The sequence below is a fragment of the Ovis canadensis genome, chromosome 12 (genome assembly GCF_042477335.2).
Source record: "Ovis canadensis isolate MfBH-ARS-UI-01 breed Bighorn chromosome 12, ARS-UI_OviCan_v2, whole genome shotgun sequence".
NCBI classification, from domain to species: Eukaryota; Metazoa; Chordata; class Mammalia; order Artiodactyla; family Bovidae; genus Ovis; species Ovis canadensis.
In genome coordinates this window covers 68,010,742-68,023,228 of record NC_091256.1, presented here as the reverse complement: position 1 = coordinate 68,023,228, position 12,487 = coordinate 68,010,742, and the positions used below count along the sequence as shown (strand labels likewise).

General features: G+C 35.2%; 1 protein-coding gene across 8 annotated transcripts in view; it reads left to right on the top strand.

Annotated features, from left to right (window-relative positions):
- The window catches only part of COP1 (COP1 E3 ubiquitin ligase), a 231,047-nt gene that overhangs the window by 148,042 nt on the left and 70,518 nt on the right, over window positions 1-12,487 (top strand). The window lies entirely within an intron of this gene.

The window sequence follows — 12,487 nt, the reverse complement described above, 5'->3', positions numbered from 1 at the left end:
TCCTTCAGAGTGTTTACTAAAGCAGTGAACACTTGTATTTTAACTTCTGCATTGCTAAGTCTCTTTGATTCTTGAGTCTTTTTTTTTTAATTGATAATCTTGGTTAAAAAAATAAAGATAATCTAGCATAATATCACGAACACAATAGTTACTTCTTTAAAAGGTAAATTTAAATCTTAATTTGTCATTACATCTTTTCCTTATTCCAACTTGCTGTGTATTTCACTTGGATACTAACATACTTTCATAGTTAAATTCCAGGAGAACATATATATGTGGGTAGAATTCCTTTTCATTAGCAGATACATTTCCCCCCCAGTATGCTGCTCTTTTCCATTGGGAACTAGTATTCTCTTATTTAAATCCTTCTTTGTCACTGACTAGAAATGTTACTTTGGGCAAGTTGATTAAATTCTCTCCCCAAGTTCCTTATCCTTAAAATACAGATACATCTTTTGGGGCTCTTATGAGGACTATGAAAGGAAGATGCTATTTGTAAAGCTCTTATAATATGATGCTCAATGATTGCTAAGGTATTTTCATGAATTAATACTTAGCAGTCATTTAGATAAAGTAGTTTTTTGAGTTTTTTAATGTTATAAACACACTATTAGTCATCATTTTTAATAGAAAAATGATGATCATATTTATAATCAATATGAAATATGTACAAATGCTAGACATGAGCATCTTTAAAATTTCTCCTTCCTATAAAGGATCTACTTTAAAAATGCCTCAACTATCTGGCAGGCAGTTTTGTCCTCACTGTGTTAAATTTTCATAAATTTCTTAGTTAATTTTTACATTTCCATGTAAGCTTTAAGATTTATATTTTTCCAGTTCTAGAAAAATTCTTTTGGAATTCTCATCTAAATTACCCTATATTTATTACTTAATTTTGGAACCAGTGATATTAAGATAGTTCATCTTACTACAGTTACATGGGATATCTTTTTGTTTCTTTGGATTATTTTCAAAGAGATTTTTAGTTTTAGTTTTTTTCACTTAGGTTTTAGGTCTCTCTGGTTGATTTTTTTCTGTGTTTCTATAATTTTGTTGTGTTTTTTTCCATTCCTTTACCTACTATTTGCTGAGAGTAAAAAACAAAAAACTGTTGATATTTGAATATTTGTATTATATCTAGGCATTGTTCTTATTAAATCTGGTAACTTTTTATTACCAGATAGCCTTTGGGCTATCTGTGTATATTTGATAGTAGCCAGAAATGATGGTTGTATTTTTTGCTTTTCTAATGATTTTTTACATTCTCTTTTGTTAAAAGGCATGCTATATTATACTAATTATAGGTACTTTTCCCATGTATTTCCTTTAGTTGAATCAGCTTTAGTGGTTTGCTGTTCATGCTATCTCCTTCTGAAGAATAGTTTTGTGGGTTTAAAAAAATTTTTTGGCCTTGCTTCATGCCTTGCAGGATCTTACTTCCCTGAGCAGGAACTTAACCCAGGCCTTTGACAGTAGAAGTGCAGAGTCCTAACCACTGGACTGCCAGGGAATTCCCTGAAGAATACTGTTCATTAAATTCAAATAATTTATTTAACTGTGTCTTAGTTAAGAGCAATTTCAGTATTTTATCAGGTGCCTTTTCAGCATCACTTTATATAATCATATGGTTTAATTTGTTAAGATATGCTTATATATTTTCTGATACCTTATTTGTGTTTCTAGAGTAAACCTAGAATTTAGGTTTGCGTTAATGTGGAATTCTTTTGATAAATTGCTAGACTTTTTGGCTTATATTTTTAATACCTGTAAACATAAATTGGTCTGTCTCCTTTTTAACCATTTTTAACATCTGTGTTTTATAACTTTCAGTATGTAAGTCTTGAACTTCTCTTGTTAAATTTATTCCTAAGTGTTTTATTACTGAATGGAATTGTTGTCTTAATTTTATTTTTGGATTGTTTGTTGCTAGGCTTCAGAAATACAATCAATTTTTTGCATATTGATTTTGCATCCTGTAATCTTGGTACTTGTGGGTTTTTTTTTTTCTTTTAGTTTTAAGGTGAATTTCTTAAGTTTTCTACATTTAGGATTATATCATCTGTTCTGTGAATAAAAATAATTTTAATTCTTCTTTTACAGTGTTAATGCTTTTTTGCTTTATTGCATGAATTAAAATCTCTTATATAATAATGAAACTGGCAGAAAGGATCTCTTTATCTTAGGGGGAAAGTATTCATTCATTCACAATGAAGTGTGATGTTAGCTGTGAGTTTTTGTAGATACCCTTTATCAGGTTAAGTTTCCTTCTATTCCTAGTTGCAAAAAGTATGTATTATTATATTATTAGATTTTGTCTAAGGTTTTTCTACCTATATTGAGATGATCTTGTGATTTATGTTATTTATTATAATAATATGAGGTGTTTCTTGGGGGGTGGGTTGTTGTTTTAATGTTAAAGCAACTTTCCATTCCTGGGAAAAATCTGTCTTGACCATATTGTGAAATTCTTTTTCCTTGTTGCTGGATTTAGTTTGCTAAAGTACTATTGGCCTCATAGAATGACTTGGGAATTGTTTCCTCATTTACCTACTGAATGAGTTTATAAAGGATTATTATTATTTCTTCTTTAAATATTTGGCAGAGTGTATCAGTGAAACCATCTGGACTTGGACTTTTCTTTGTGGAAAAATTTTATATTACCTAGTTCAGTTTCTTTTTCCTGGAGAAGGAAATGGCAACCCATTTTCCATTTCTCCAGTATTCTTGCCTGGAGAATCCCATGGACAGAGGAGCTTGGTGGGCTACAGTCCACGGGTCACAAAGAGTTGGACATGACTGAGTGACTTCACTTTCACTTTCTTTACTTTTTATAAGTCTATTCAGATTTTCTATTTCTTTTTGAAGTTCTTTTTGGTAGTCATTGTCTTTCTAGGAATTTGTAAATTTAATTTTTCTAATTAGTGGGCATAAAGTTGTTCATAACATTCTCTTCTGATTTAATTCCTTTAAATTTCCTCTTTCTTTAGTGTTCGGGATTTTCAGTTGTAATATTCCTTCTTTCATTCTTGATTGGTCATTTCTGTCTTCTGTCTCTTTTCTTCGTTGTTCTAGCTAAATATTTGTTACCTTCTTCAAAGTGCAGGTATGTGTGTGTGTTTATGTTGGGGTGTGTGTGGTGGGTGGTGCTTCTGGGGCCAGAACACCACACGTTCCCACTGTTTTTAATGTTCTTATGCAAATTTGATTATTAGAAGAGTTGGAGATATGTAAACTGAACCTTCTAGAATGACACTTAACTCACTCTCAGTATAGGTAAGCCAGGAGCGCTGTTATTTCTTTCTCGGCCATTGGAACAGTTGTGATCAACATTTGTTGAGATCAAGAATGTGATGCCATGGCTGTAATCAAAGGATCAGAAATGCACTGTAATTGCCACAGAGCTGCAGACTGGACACTGGAACAGTACTGTATCTGTTCCAGAGAACATCCACATCTTTACAGTGATGCTTGCAACAGATATTTCCAAGGCAGAATGACCACAAAATTCCAACCTTTCAAATCATACATAAGTGCGTCCCATTGTGAAATCTTATTCACATCTAGAAGCATAGCTACATGAGAATCTGGGCAATATAGTTTTTACTTTCCATCTTCAATTGGCTGTAAATTCTATAAGGTGCTGAGAACAGATACTAAATGTCATCTGCCCTATCCTTCACAAAGCTGAATAGTTGATGTGAGTTAAGGACTTATTTTTCCTGGCTTTGAAATAGCGGTTAGAATCAATGCCTTTAATCATAGTTAAAAAAAAAAAAAAAAACTTTGTTACTAGAAGACAGTGACTGATACTGAATCATCTTCATTTAGAATTGAAATATTTCTTAGAATATAGGCTATTATCTAGATGTTGCTTCTTAAACTATAAAACATCAGCCTCTCTTTAGCTGGACCATTTATTTTGCCACTGAGAGACTTACAGAATCATAACCATCAGGTTGCTTATTAAGTATCATTTGTGATGATGAATTCAACGTTGGGAACGGGCTGTACATTTTTAAAACATTGCTTTTGGAGTTATGATAATACATAATTAGTATGTGAACTCCCCAATTACTGATTGACTCGTGGTTGAAAGGGCACTGTGGATCCTACTTGGGTAATGATGCCTAATGGTAATTCTAAGCTTTTTGGATCTTATATTTCCATTTGATAACAATGAGTTCATCTCTGTCTTTGTGCTCATTATTTTGCTCTTTCACCTTTTAACATAATATAAAAATATGGTTTTGGGGGGCATTGATTGGTTGGTTAGAATTTTTTTTTTTTTTTACTAGAACTTAGAGCATGAAAAATTTCTTAAGGTGGACTGAATGTTTGCAAGTACTTCTTCTAAAATATTGAATTCTAGGTCATGGTCCCCTTGAAAAAAGTAGACTACAGAGTTTTAAACTATCTTTTTTGTATTAAATATTGAGAAAAAGGCTTTAAATTTTATTTTAAACCATTTGAAATCGGTTTTTAAGCCCTGAGATTTTCTGAAGCATTTTCCAGAGGAGAGAACAAAATTTTTGACATAAGGGTAAAGGCATTTATTAGTTGTCTTTTTACTAGATTACTACATGGTGTTTTCTTATTGCGTAGAAAAAGGAAAACTATTTTTTCTCCAATTCATCCTCTCTAAAGCCAGTTTGGGGAGAAGGCAATGGCACTCCACTCCAGTACTCTTGCCTGGAAAATCCCATGGATGGAGAAGCCTGGTAGGCTGCAGTCCATGGGGTCACTAAGAGTCGGACACGACTGAGTGACTTCACTTTCACTTTTCACTTTCATGCACTGGAGAAGGAAATGGCAACCCACTGTAGTATTCTTGCCTGGAGAATCCCAGGGACGGGGGAGCATGGTGGGCTGCCATCTATGGGGTCACACCGAGTCAGACACGACTGAAGCGACTTAGCAGCAGCAAAGCCAGTTTGAGAGAGCACTGTTACACTAAATAGAGCTCCTAACAGTCTGTGGTTTTAATAGAATGGTAGACATGCTTGCTTACTACTAACTTGAAGCATTTTGCAAATTTTAAAGCTGTAATTTTGGTAACAGGTGGGAAATTTGGGTACTCCTGAGTAATACTCTTTAAATTTGTGTCGCCCCCCACCCCAAGAAATTACTGGTATTAATGTAAGTCAAAGGTAAAATTCATATTATTCTGATTCAAGAGTGATATTTATACTCATAAACATATTCACAGGGAAAGAGTAATGTTTCTAGAACAGATAGCAATTCTGAAATATTCTAGTTAAACTGTGTTTTCAACAGACTTTTCAGTTTTGGTTGCTGTAAACAATTTGTTACTGTCAGCAAACTAAACACTTCACACATATAAACATGCACCATTTGTTTCCTCATTTTCAGTATTTTCTAATTTTTGTAATTTGGACAAAATAACAAAAAGGTTATTTTTCGCTTTTGAAGACTAAGAGTCTGTGTTTTATTTTATATAGTGGTTGCCAGTGGGACTGTCTTTTCCTTCACATTTAAATAAATCAAGTGTCTGAATATTTACTTAATGAATCTTAATTAGCATCGCAGCATTCATAAACATGTGTTTCAGTTATTTATACCATGTCAAGGACATTTTGTTTTCAAGTTTCTAAGTAATTTCTGTGAATGCAAATGGAAGTGGCATGCATTAACACCAATATTCAAGAAACAAACTGTTATTTTGTCATAAAATCTACCTTTGATAGTCTAGAATTTAAGAGCAATTTTGAGGCACCTAGTAAATCTTTCACCTCTTTATATCTGTCTTGCCTTCCAGCCTGTAAGTGGCATTTAGCTAGGTTTTTATTAAAAATAGACTTCATAAGAAATTTTATATTCACATTAAATGCAGACATATTTTAAAGTCAGGCATTTATTATTCAGCTGTTACTAATATAATGCACATGATCATTCATTTTTTGAAACTAATTGAGCAATCACTGCAAACACTGAGAAGTATGAAATGTTTGGTGGATAAATTTGGCTACAGCAAAATTAAAAACTTCTATTTACCAAATAATACCTAGAAACATAATTTCTTTACAAGTTATTAATTGGGAGAAGATATTTAGAACACATATAAGTGATAAAATCTTCATGTCTATATTACATGAAAAACTCTTACAAATAAATAATGAAATAATAAATATATCCTACAGCTTTGCTTCTCAAAGCATAAACATTAGCATCACCTAGGAGCTTGTAAAAAATTGCAAATTCTAACACCCTGACCAACACCTACTGAATAGAGTTTCCGGAGGTAGACCCCAGCAACCAGGTTTTTTAACAGGCTCCCCTTATAATTCTTACCTACTCTGAAGTTTGAGAAACCTCACCCTAGGGAAACATGTATTTAATGAATATACATAGTTGTATTGTTTGCATATTCACATTGTGGAACATTTTCAGCAGTGAAAATGAAGGAACTGCATCTCCATGAAATGATGTGGATGAATAACAAGCATAAATGTGAATGAAAGAGTGTCAGAAAAACACAGTGAAATTCTATTTATGAGCATGCAAAACAGACTACACTGTTTAGGAATATGTACATTGACATAGGAATATGTGAGCAGACCATTAAAAAAGGTGTTTGGTTCAGTCGCTCAGTCGTGTCTGACTCTTTGCAACCCCATGGACTGCAGCACTCCAGGCTTCCCTGTCCATCACCAACTCCCAAAACTTACTCAAACTCATGTGCATTGAATTGGTGATACCATTCCAACCATCGCATCCTCTGTTATCCCCTTTTCCTCCTGCCTTCAATTTTCCCCAGCATCAGGGTCTTTTCAAATGAGTCAGTTCTTCACATCAGGTGGCCAAAGTATTGCAGTTTCAACTTCAGCATCAGTCCTTCCAATGAATAGTAAGGACTGACTTCCTTTAGGATGGACTGGTTGGATCTCCTTGTTGTTCACGGGACTCTCAAGAGTCTTCTCCAACACCACAGTTCAAAAGCATCAGTTCTTCGGCACTCAGCTTTCTTTACAGTTCAATTCTCACATCCATCCATGACTACTGGAAAAACCATAGCTTTCACTAGACGGACTTTGGTTGGCAAAGTAATGGCTCTGCTTTTTAATATGCTGTCTAGGTTTGTCATAGCTTTTCTTCCAAGGAGCAAGTGTCTTTTAATTTCATGGTCACAGTCACCATCTGCAGTGATTTTGGAGCCCGCTGAAATGAAGTTTCTCACTGTTTCCATTATTTCCCCATCTGTGAAGTGATGGGACCAGATGCCGTGATCTTAGTTTTCTTAATCTTGAGTTTTAAGCCAACTTTCTCACTCTTCCCTTGCACTTTCATTCAGAGGCTCTTTCATTCTGCCATAAGGGTGGTATCATCTGCATATCTGAGGTTATTGATATTTCTCCTGGCAGTCTTGATTTCAGCTTGTGCTTCATCCAGCCTGGCATATCTCATGATGTACTCTGCATATAAGTTAAATTAGCAGGGTGACAATATACAGCCTTGACATATTCCTTTCCCGATTTGGAACCAGTCTGTTGTTCCATGTCTGGTTCTAACTATTGCTTCTTGACCAGCATACAGATTTCTCAGGAGGCAGGTAAAGTGGTCTGGTATTCCCATCTCTTGAAGAATTTTCCATAGCTTGTTGTGATCCACACAGTCAAAGGCATTGGCATAGTCCATAAAGCAGAAATAGATGTTTTTCTGGAACTCTCTTGCTTTTTCAATGATACAGCAGATGTTGGCAATTTGATCCGTGGTTCCTCTGCCTTTTCTAAACCCAGCTTGAACATCTGGAACTTCACGGTTCAGATACTATTGAAGCCTGGCTTGGAGAATTTTGAGCATTACTTTGCTAGCATGTGAGATGAGTGCAATTGTGCCATAGTTTGAACATTCTTTGGCATTGCCATTCATTGGGATTGGAATGAAAACGGACCTTTTCCAGTCCTGTGGCCACTGCTGAATTTTCCAAATTTGTTGGCATATTGAGTGCAGCACTTTCACAGCGTCATCTTTCAGGATTTGAAATAGCTCAACTGGAATTCCATCAGCTCCACTAGCTTTGTTGGTAGTGATGCTTCCTAAGGCCCACTTGACTTCGCATTCTGAGATATCTGGCTCTAGGTGAGTGATCACAGCATCGTGGTTATCTGGGTCATGAAGATCTTTTTCGTATAGTTCTTCTGTGTATTTTTGCCACCTCTTAATATCTTCTGCTTCTGTTAGGTCCATACCATTTCTGTCATTAACTGTGCCCATCTGTGCATGAAACATTCCCTTAGTATCTCTAATTTTCTTGAAGAGGTCTCTAGTCTTTCCCGTTCTATTGTTTTCATCTATTTCTTTGCATTGATCATGTAGGAAGGCTTTCTTATCTCTCCTTGCTATTCTTTGGAACTCTGCATTCAAATAGATGTATCTTTCCTTTTCTCCTTTGCCTTTAGCTTCTCCTCTTTTCTCAGCTATTTGTAAGGCCTTGTCAGACAACCGTTTTCCCTTTTTACATTTTTCTTGGGGATTGTCTTAATCACTGCCTCCTATACAAAGTCATGAACCTCCATCCATAGTTCTTCAGGCACTCTGTCTATTAGATTGAATCCCTTGAATCTATTGTCACTTCCACTGTATAATCGTAAGGGATTTGATTTAGGTCATTCCTGAATGGTCTAGTGGTTTTCCCTACTTTCTTCAATTCAAGTCTGAATTTGGCAATAAGGAGTTCATGATCTGAGCCACAGTCAGCTCCTAGTCTTGTTTTTACTAGCTGTATAGATCCTCCCCACCTTTGGCTGCAAAGAATATAATCAATCTGATTTCAGTATTGACCATCTGGTGATGTCCATGTGTAGAGTCTTCTCTTGTGTTGTTGGAAGAGCATGCTTGCTATCATGACCAGTGTGTTCTCTTGGTAAAACTCTTTTAGCTTTTGACCTGCTTTGTTTTGTATTTCACGGCCAAATTTACCTGTCACTCCAGGTATCTCTTGACTAGAAAGACCTGGTTCAATCCCTGGGTCAGAAAAATCCCCTGGAGAAGGGAATGGCAGCCCACTCCAATATTCTTACCTGGAGAATCCCATGGATAGAGGAGCCTTGCAGACTGTAGTACATGGAGTCACAAGAGTCAGGCAGGACTTAGTGACTAAACCACCATCAAAGACATGATCATTTATGTTTAAGGGAATTGTTAGAATAAGTTTAATGCAAGAATGGGGCTTCCCAGGTGGCTCAATGGTAAACAGTCTGTCTGCCAAGAAGGAGACACAGGTTTCATCCCTGGGTTGGGCAGATCCCCTGGAGAAGGAAGTAGCAACTCACTTCAATAATCTTGCCTGGGAAATCCCACGCACAAAGGAGCCTGATGGGCTACAGTTCGTGGAGTTGCAAAGGGTCAGAAACAACTTAGTGACTAAACAGCAACAGTTCCAGATTAAATATGAGTATCATTGTTTATTCAAATATTCACTCAATAAGAAAAGATTTTCACATCCTGTTACTTGTGATTTACTTAATGGGTTCCAGAAAGTTTGTTTTCCTGAAGTTTTTTTTTTTTTAAGTTATTTCTGAATAGGGCTTACTGTTGCAGATTATTGTAACTCTGTTAGATGAAGTACTTTAAATATTTTTGAAATATTTATGTTAAAAATTGAAATCATTTTTCTGAACTTGAACATTTATTTGGTGTTTTCACATTTTGTTTGTAAGGTTAGTTTTTTTAGATATATTAAATACAGTAGAGTGATGAATCATGTAATTTACATATTATTTCTTTAGTGGGAAGATTTGGCTAAGTATTGGAGAAGAGGCTATATTATAGAAGACTGCTCTAGACAATCTAAAATTTAGCTACTAGGATCTGAGTTACAAGTTTCATTAGACAGAGACCATGGTTAACATATTATCTTAAAGGACATAATTGAATTACATAAAATGTGATTGTTCTTTCTTCCCCCTAGAGATCTTAGTTTAAAACATATATAAATTGCCATGTCAGTATTACAAGCCATGAGCTCAAAAGTTTCACTAAGCTAGCTTTCTTTCTGTTTAGTGATTATTATTTCATCTTTTTGTGACCGTTCAACATATGAATGTGTAGTGCTTGTACCTCTTAATCTTTCAAGTGTTATTTCTTCCTCTAGTGGTTCTGAATTACTCTTAAGCTGTATAAACTGTGTTTTAAACTCTACAAATTTTACTTTAACAACAGAGCCAATTTAATTGGCCTCTTTAAATATTAAGCTATTGTTAATGCTGAAAGATTTGTTTCAGATTTTAATATTTGTATTAAGTTGCATTATTGGTTTTAGTTCTTTACTCCTCTGTGTACTTATGTGCTTTGATATGAAACAGTTTTTTCCCATTGTCAGAACCAACCCCATCCTGACTTTGAACTTGGCCATGAGATTTGCTTTGGCTCCAGTTATGTTAGATATAAAATTGACGAAAAGTTTGAAATCACTTTCCCAGTTGGGCTTGCTTACTTTTGCCCCTTTGCCATCACCAGGAAAAGAATATGATCAAGCCAGCTGCTGGTCCCAGTGAGAGGAGGAAAGCCACTTGGAGTGGCACTGATTTGCCCCAGCCAAATCATTCAACCTTCAGCCTCACAAAGAAGTGCTACTGAAATTAGCCAACACTAAGCTGTCTTTCAGATCTGTGGAAATAAATGATGGCTCTAAGCTACTAAATTTTAGAATAGTTTATTATACCGCAATTTTGTGGTAATGACTAATTAATGCCCTGTTCTCAGAAATTTTATGATACTGAGTGAATAAAGGCTATATAATTATCAAGGCTCTAATCATCTATTTATGAAAGAATTGCTATTTATTGAGTGTCAATGTATGTTAGCTAATTATATTACCTTCACTGGCTTCCCCTTGTGTGAAATCAGAGGGAAAATTTTACATGAAGATACTCTACTACCTTTGTGCGTATACTTTATAATCTTCACGTGTAAAAATGCATACTTACATACGTGACATGGAATCTGCAGCAAAGTTCTCCAAACTGAAGTAAGAAAACCCTGATGGAACACTGGAAGTATTCAGGGTTTGTGTAGAAGGTATTCAGGATGTATGTAGATCCTCAAAGTTCTTATATAAGTTGATGTGCCTGGCAGTGAAGCCTGAGATGCCGTGCCAGTGCCTCCTTGTCTTCTTCAGCTTTTATAAAAGCTTTTTTCTGTTTTACAGGAGAAAGGCACACTCATTATTATGAGTCTTACGATGATACATTTTGCCAGGTTGTAAAAACCTCAGGATTATCTAACAAAGGACTCTTTCTTCTAAATGTTGTTACTGAGTAATTTGCTGTCATCCTTTGTCTTAACAATATTTCTGTTAAGAGTGAAACATTGTGTTAGAAAAAGTGTATTTTGTACTTTGTTTTAGTTCTTTTACTTTAGATATTTCTTGAAACAGTGAAAGTGTGTGAGGTTTTTTTAATTGTTTTTCTTTAAAGGACTTCTTTCTTGAGTTTTGTCAAAAAGTATATACATTGTTCCTTATTTTCAAGTTCCATGGGAGTAAATCAAAGACGCCATTAGCACCAAGTATTGATGTAGATCTTCTTACTTCAGTTGAATAATAAACAGATACAATTAATACTGGTCAGTGGTACATTATCTGCAATTTGAAAATCTTGAAAGTTCTGAATACCAAAAATTCATTTCATTTGATGGCATGATTAGATATCTGCTTATCTTTATATATCCCACTTTGTGTAGTTGTTCACAGGTTATCCAGTAGAAATATGAATATTTGATTACAGAGTGCAGACACAACCCTTATTTGGAGTGTTTCATATTTCCTTTCAAAAAGTGAAAAGTTTAGAATTATGAAGCTTATCTGTCCCAAGTGCTTGGAATAAGGTTTTGTGTTTCTGCACATTGGTTTGATGTTGTTAAAATCATTTTATTACTTTGCAAAAATTGTGATTTGTAAAATACTCTCAATTACTAGGTAACAAGGTAGATGATTCTAGTTCCTCATGTTAAATAAATAATTAAAGCACAGTCCAATCAAGATGTCAAATCATTAAAAACATTTTTAATAATAGATGACTATGTAATCTGGGGCACAGACATGGGATTTTAAAAACTGAATGACATTACTATGACATTTTCCATTTTTTATGACTGTATGTGTATAAATACATAAATAGGAATAAAATTAAAACCAACAATAAGAATGGCATCCTAAGAGCAGGTAAACCCATTTGTAGTTACCGGGACAGAAAGCAGAGTGAGAGGCTGTGCTAGGACCATCTTACGAAGACACGCATTTCTAATAAAATATTGTGTGCTGCGTGCTTAGTCACTCAGTCATGCGGAATTCTTTTGTGAACCCAAGGACTGTAGCCCATGAGGCTCCTCGGTCCATGGAATTTTCCAGGCAAGAAAACTGGAGCAGGGCGCCATTGCCCACTCCCGGGGATCTTTCCAAGCCAGGGACCAGGCCCGCGTGTCTCGCGCTGCCCGCGTCAGCAGGTGGTCTCTGACCACTGTGCCA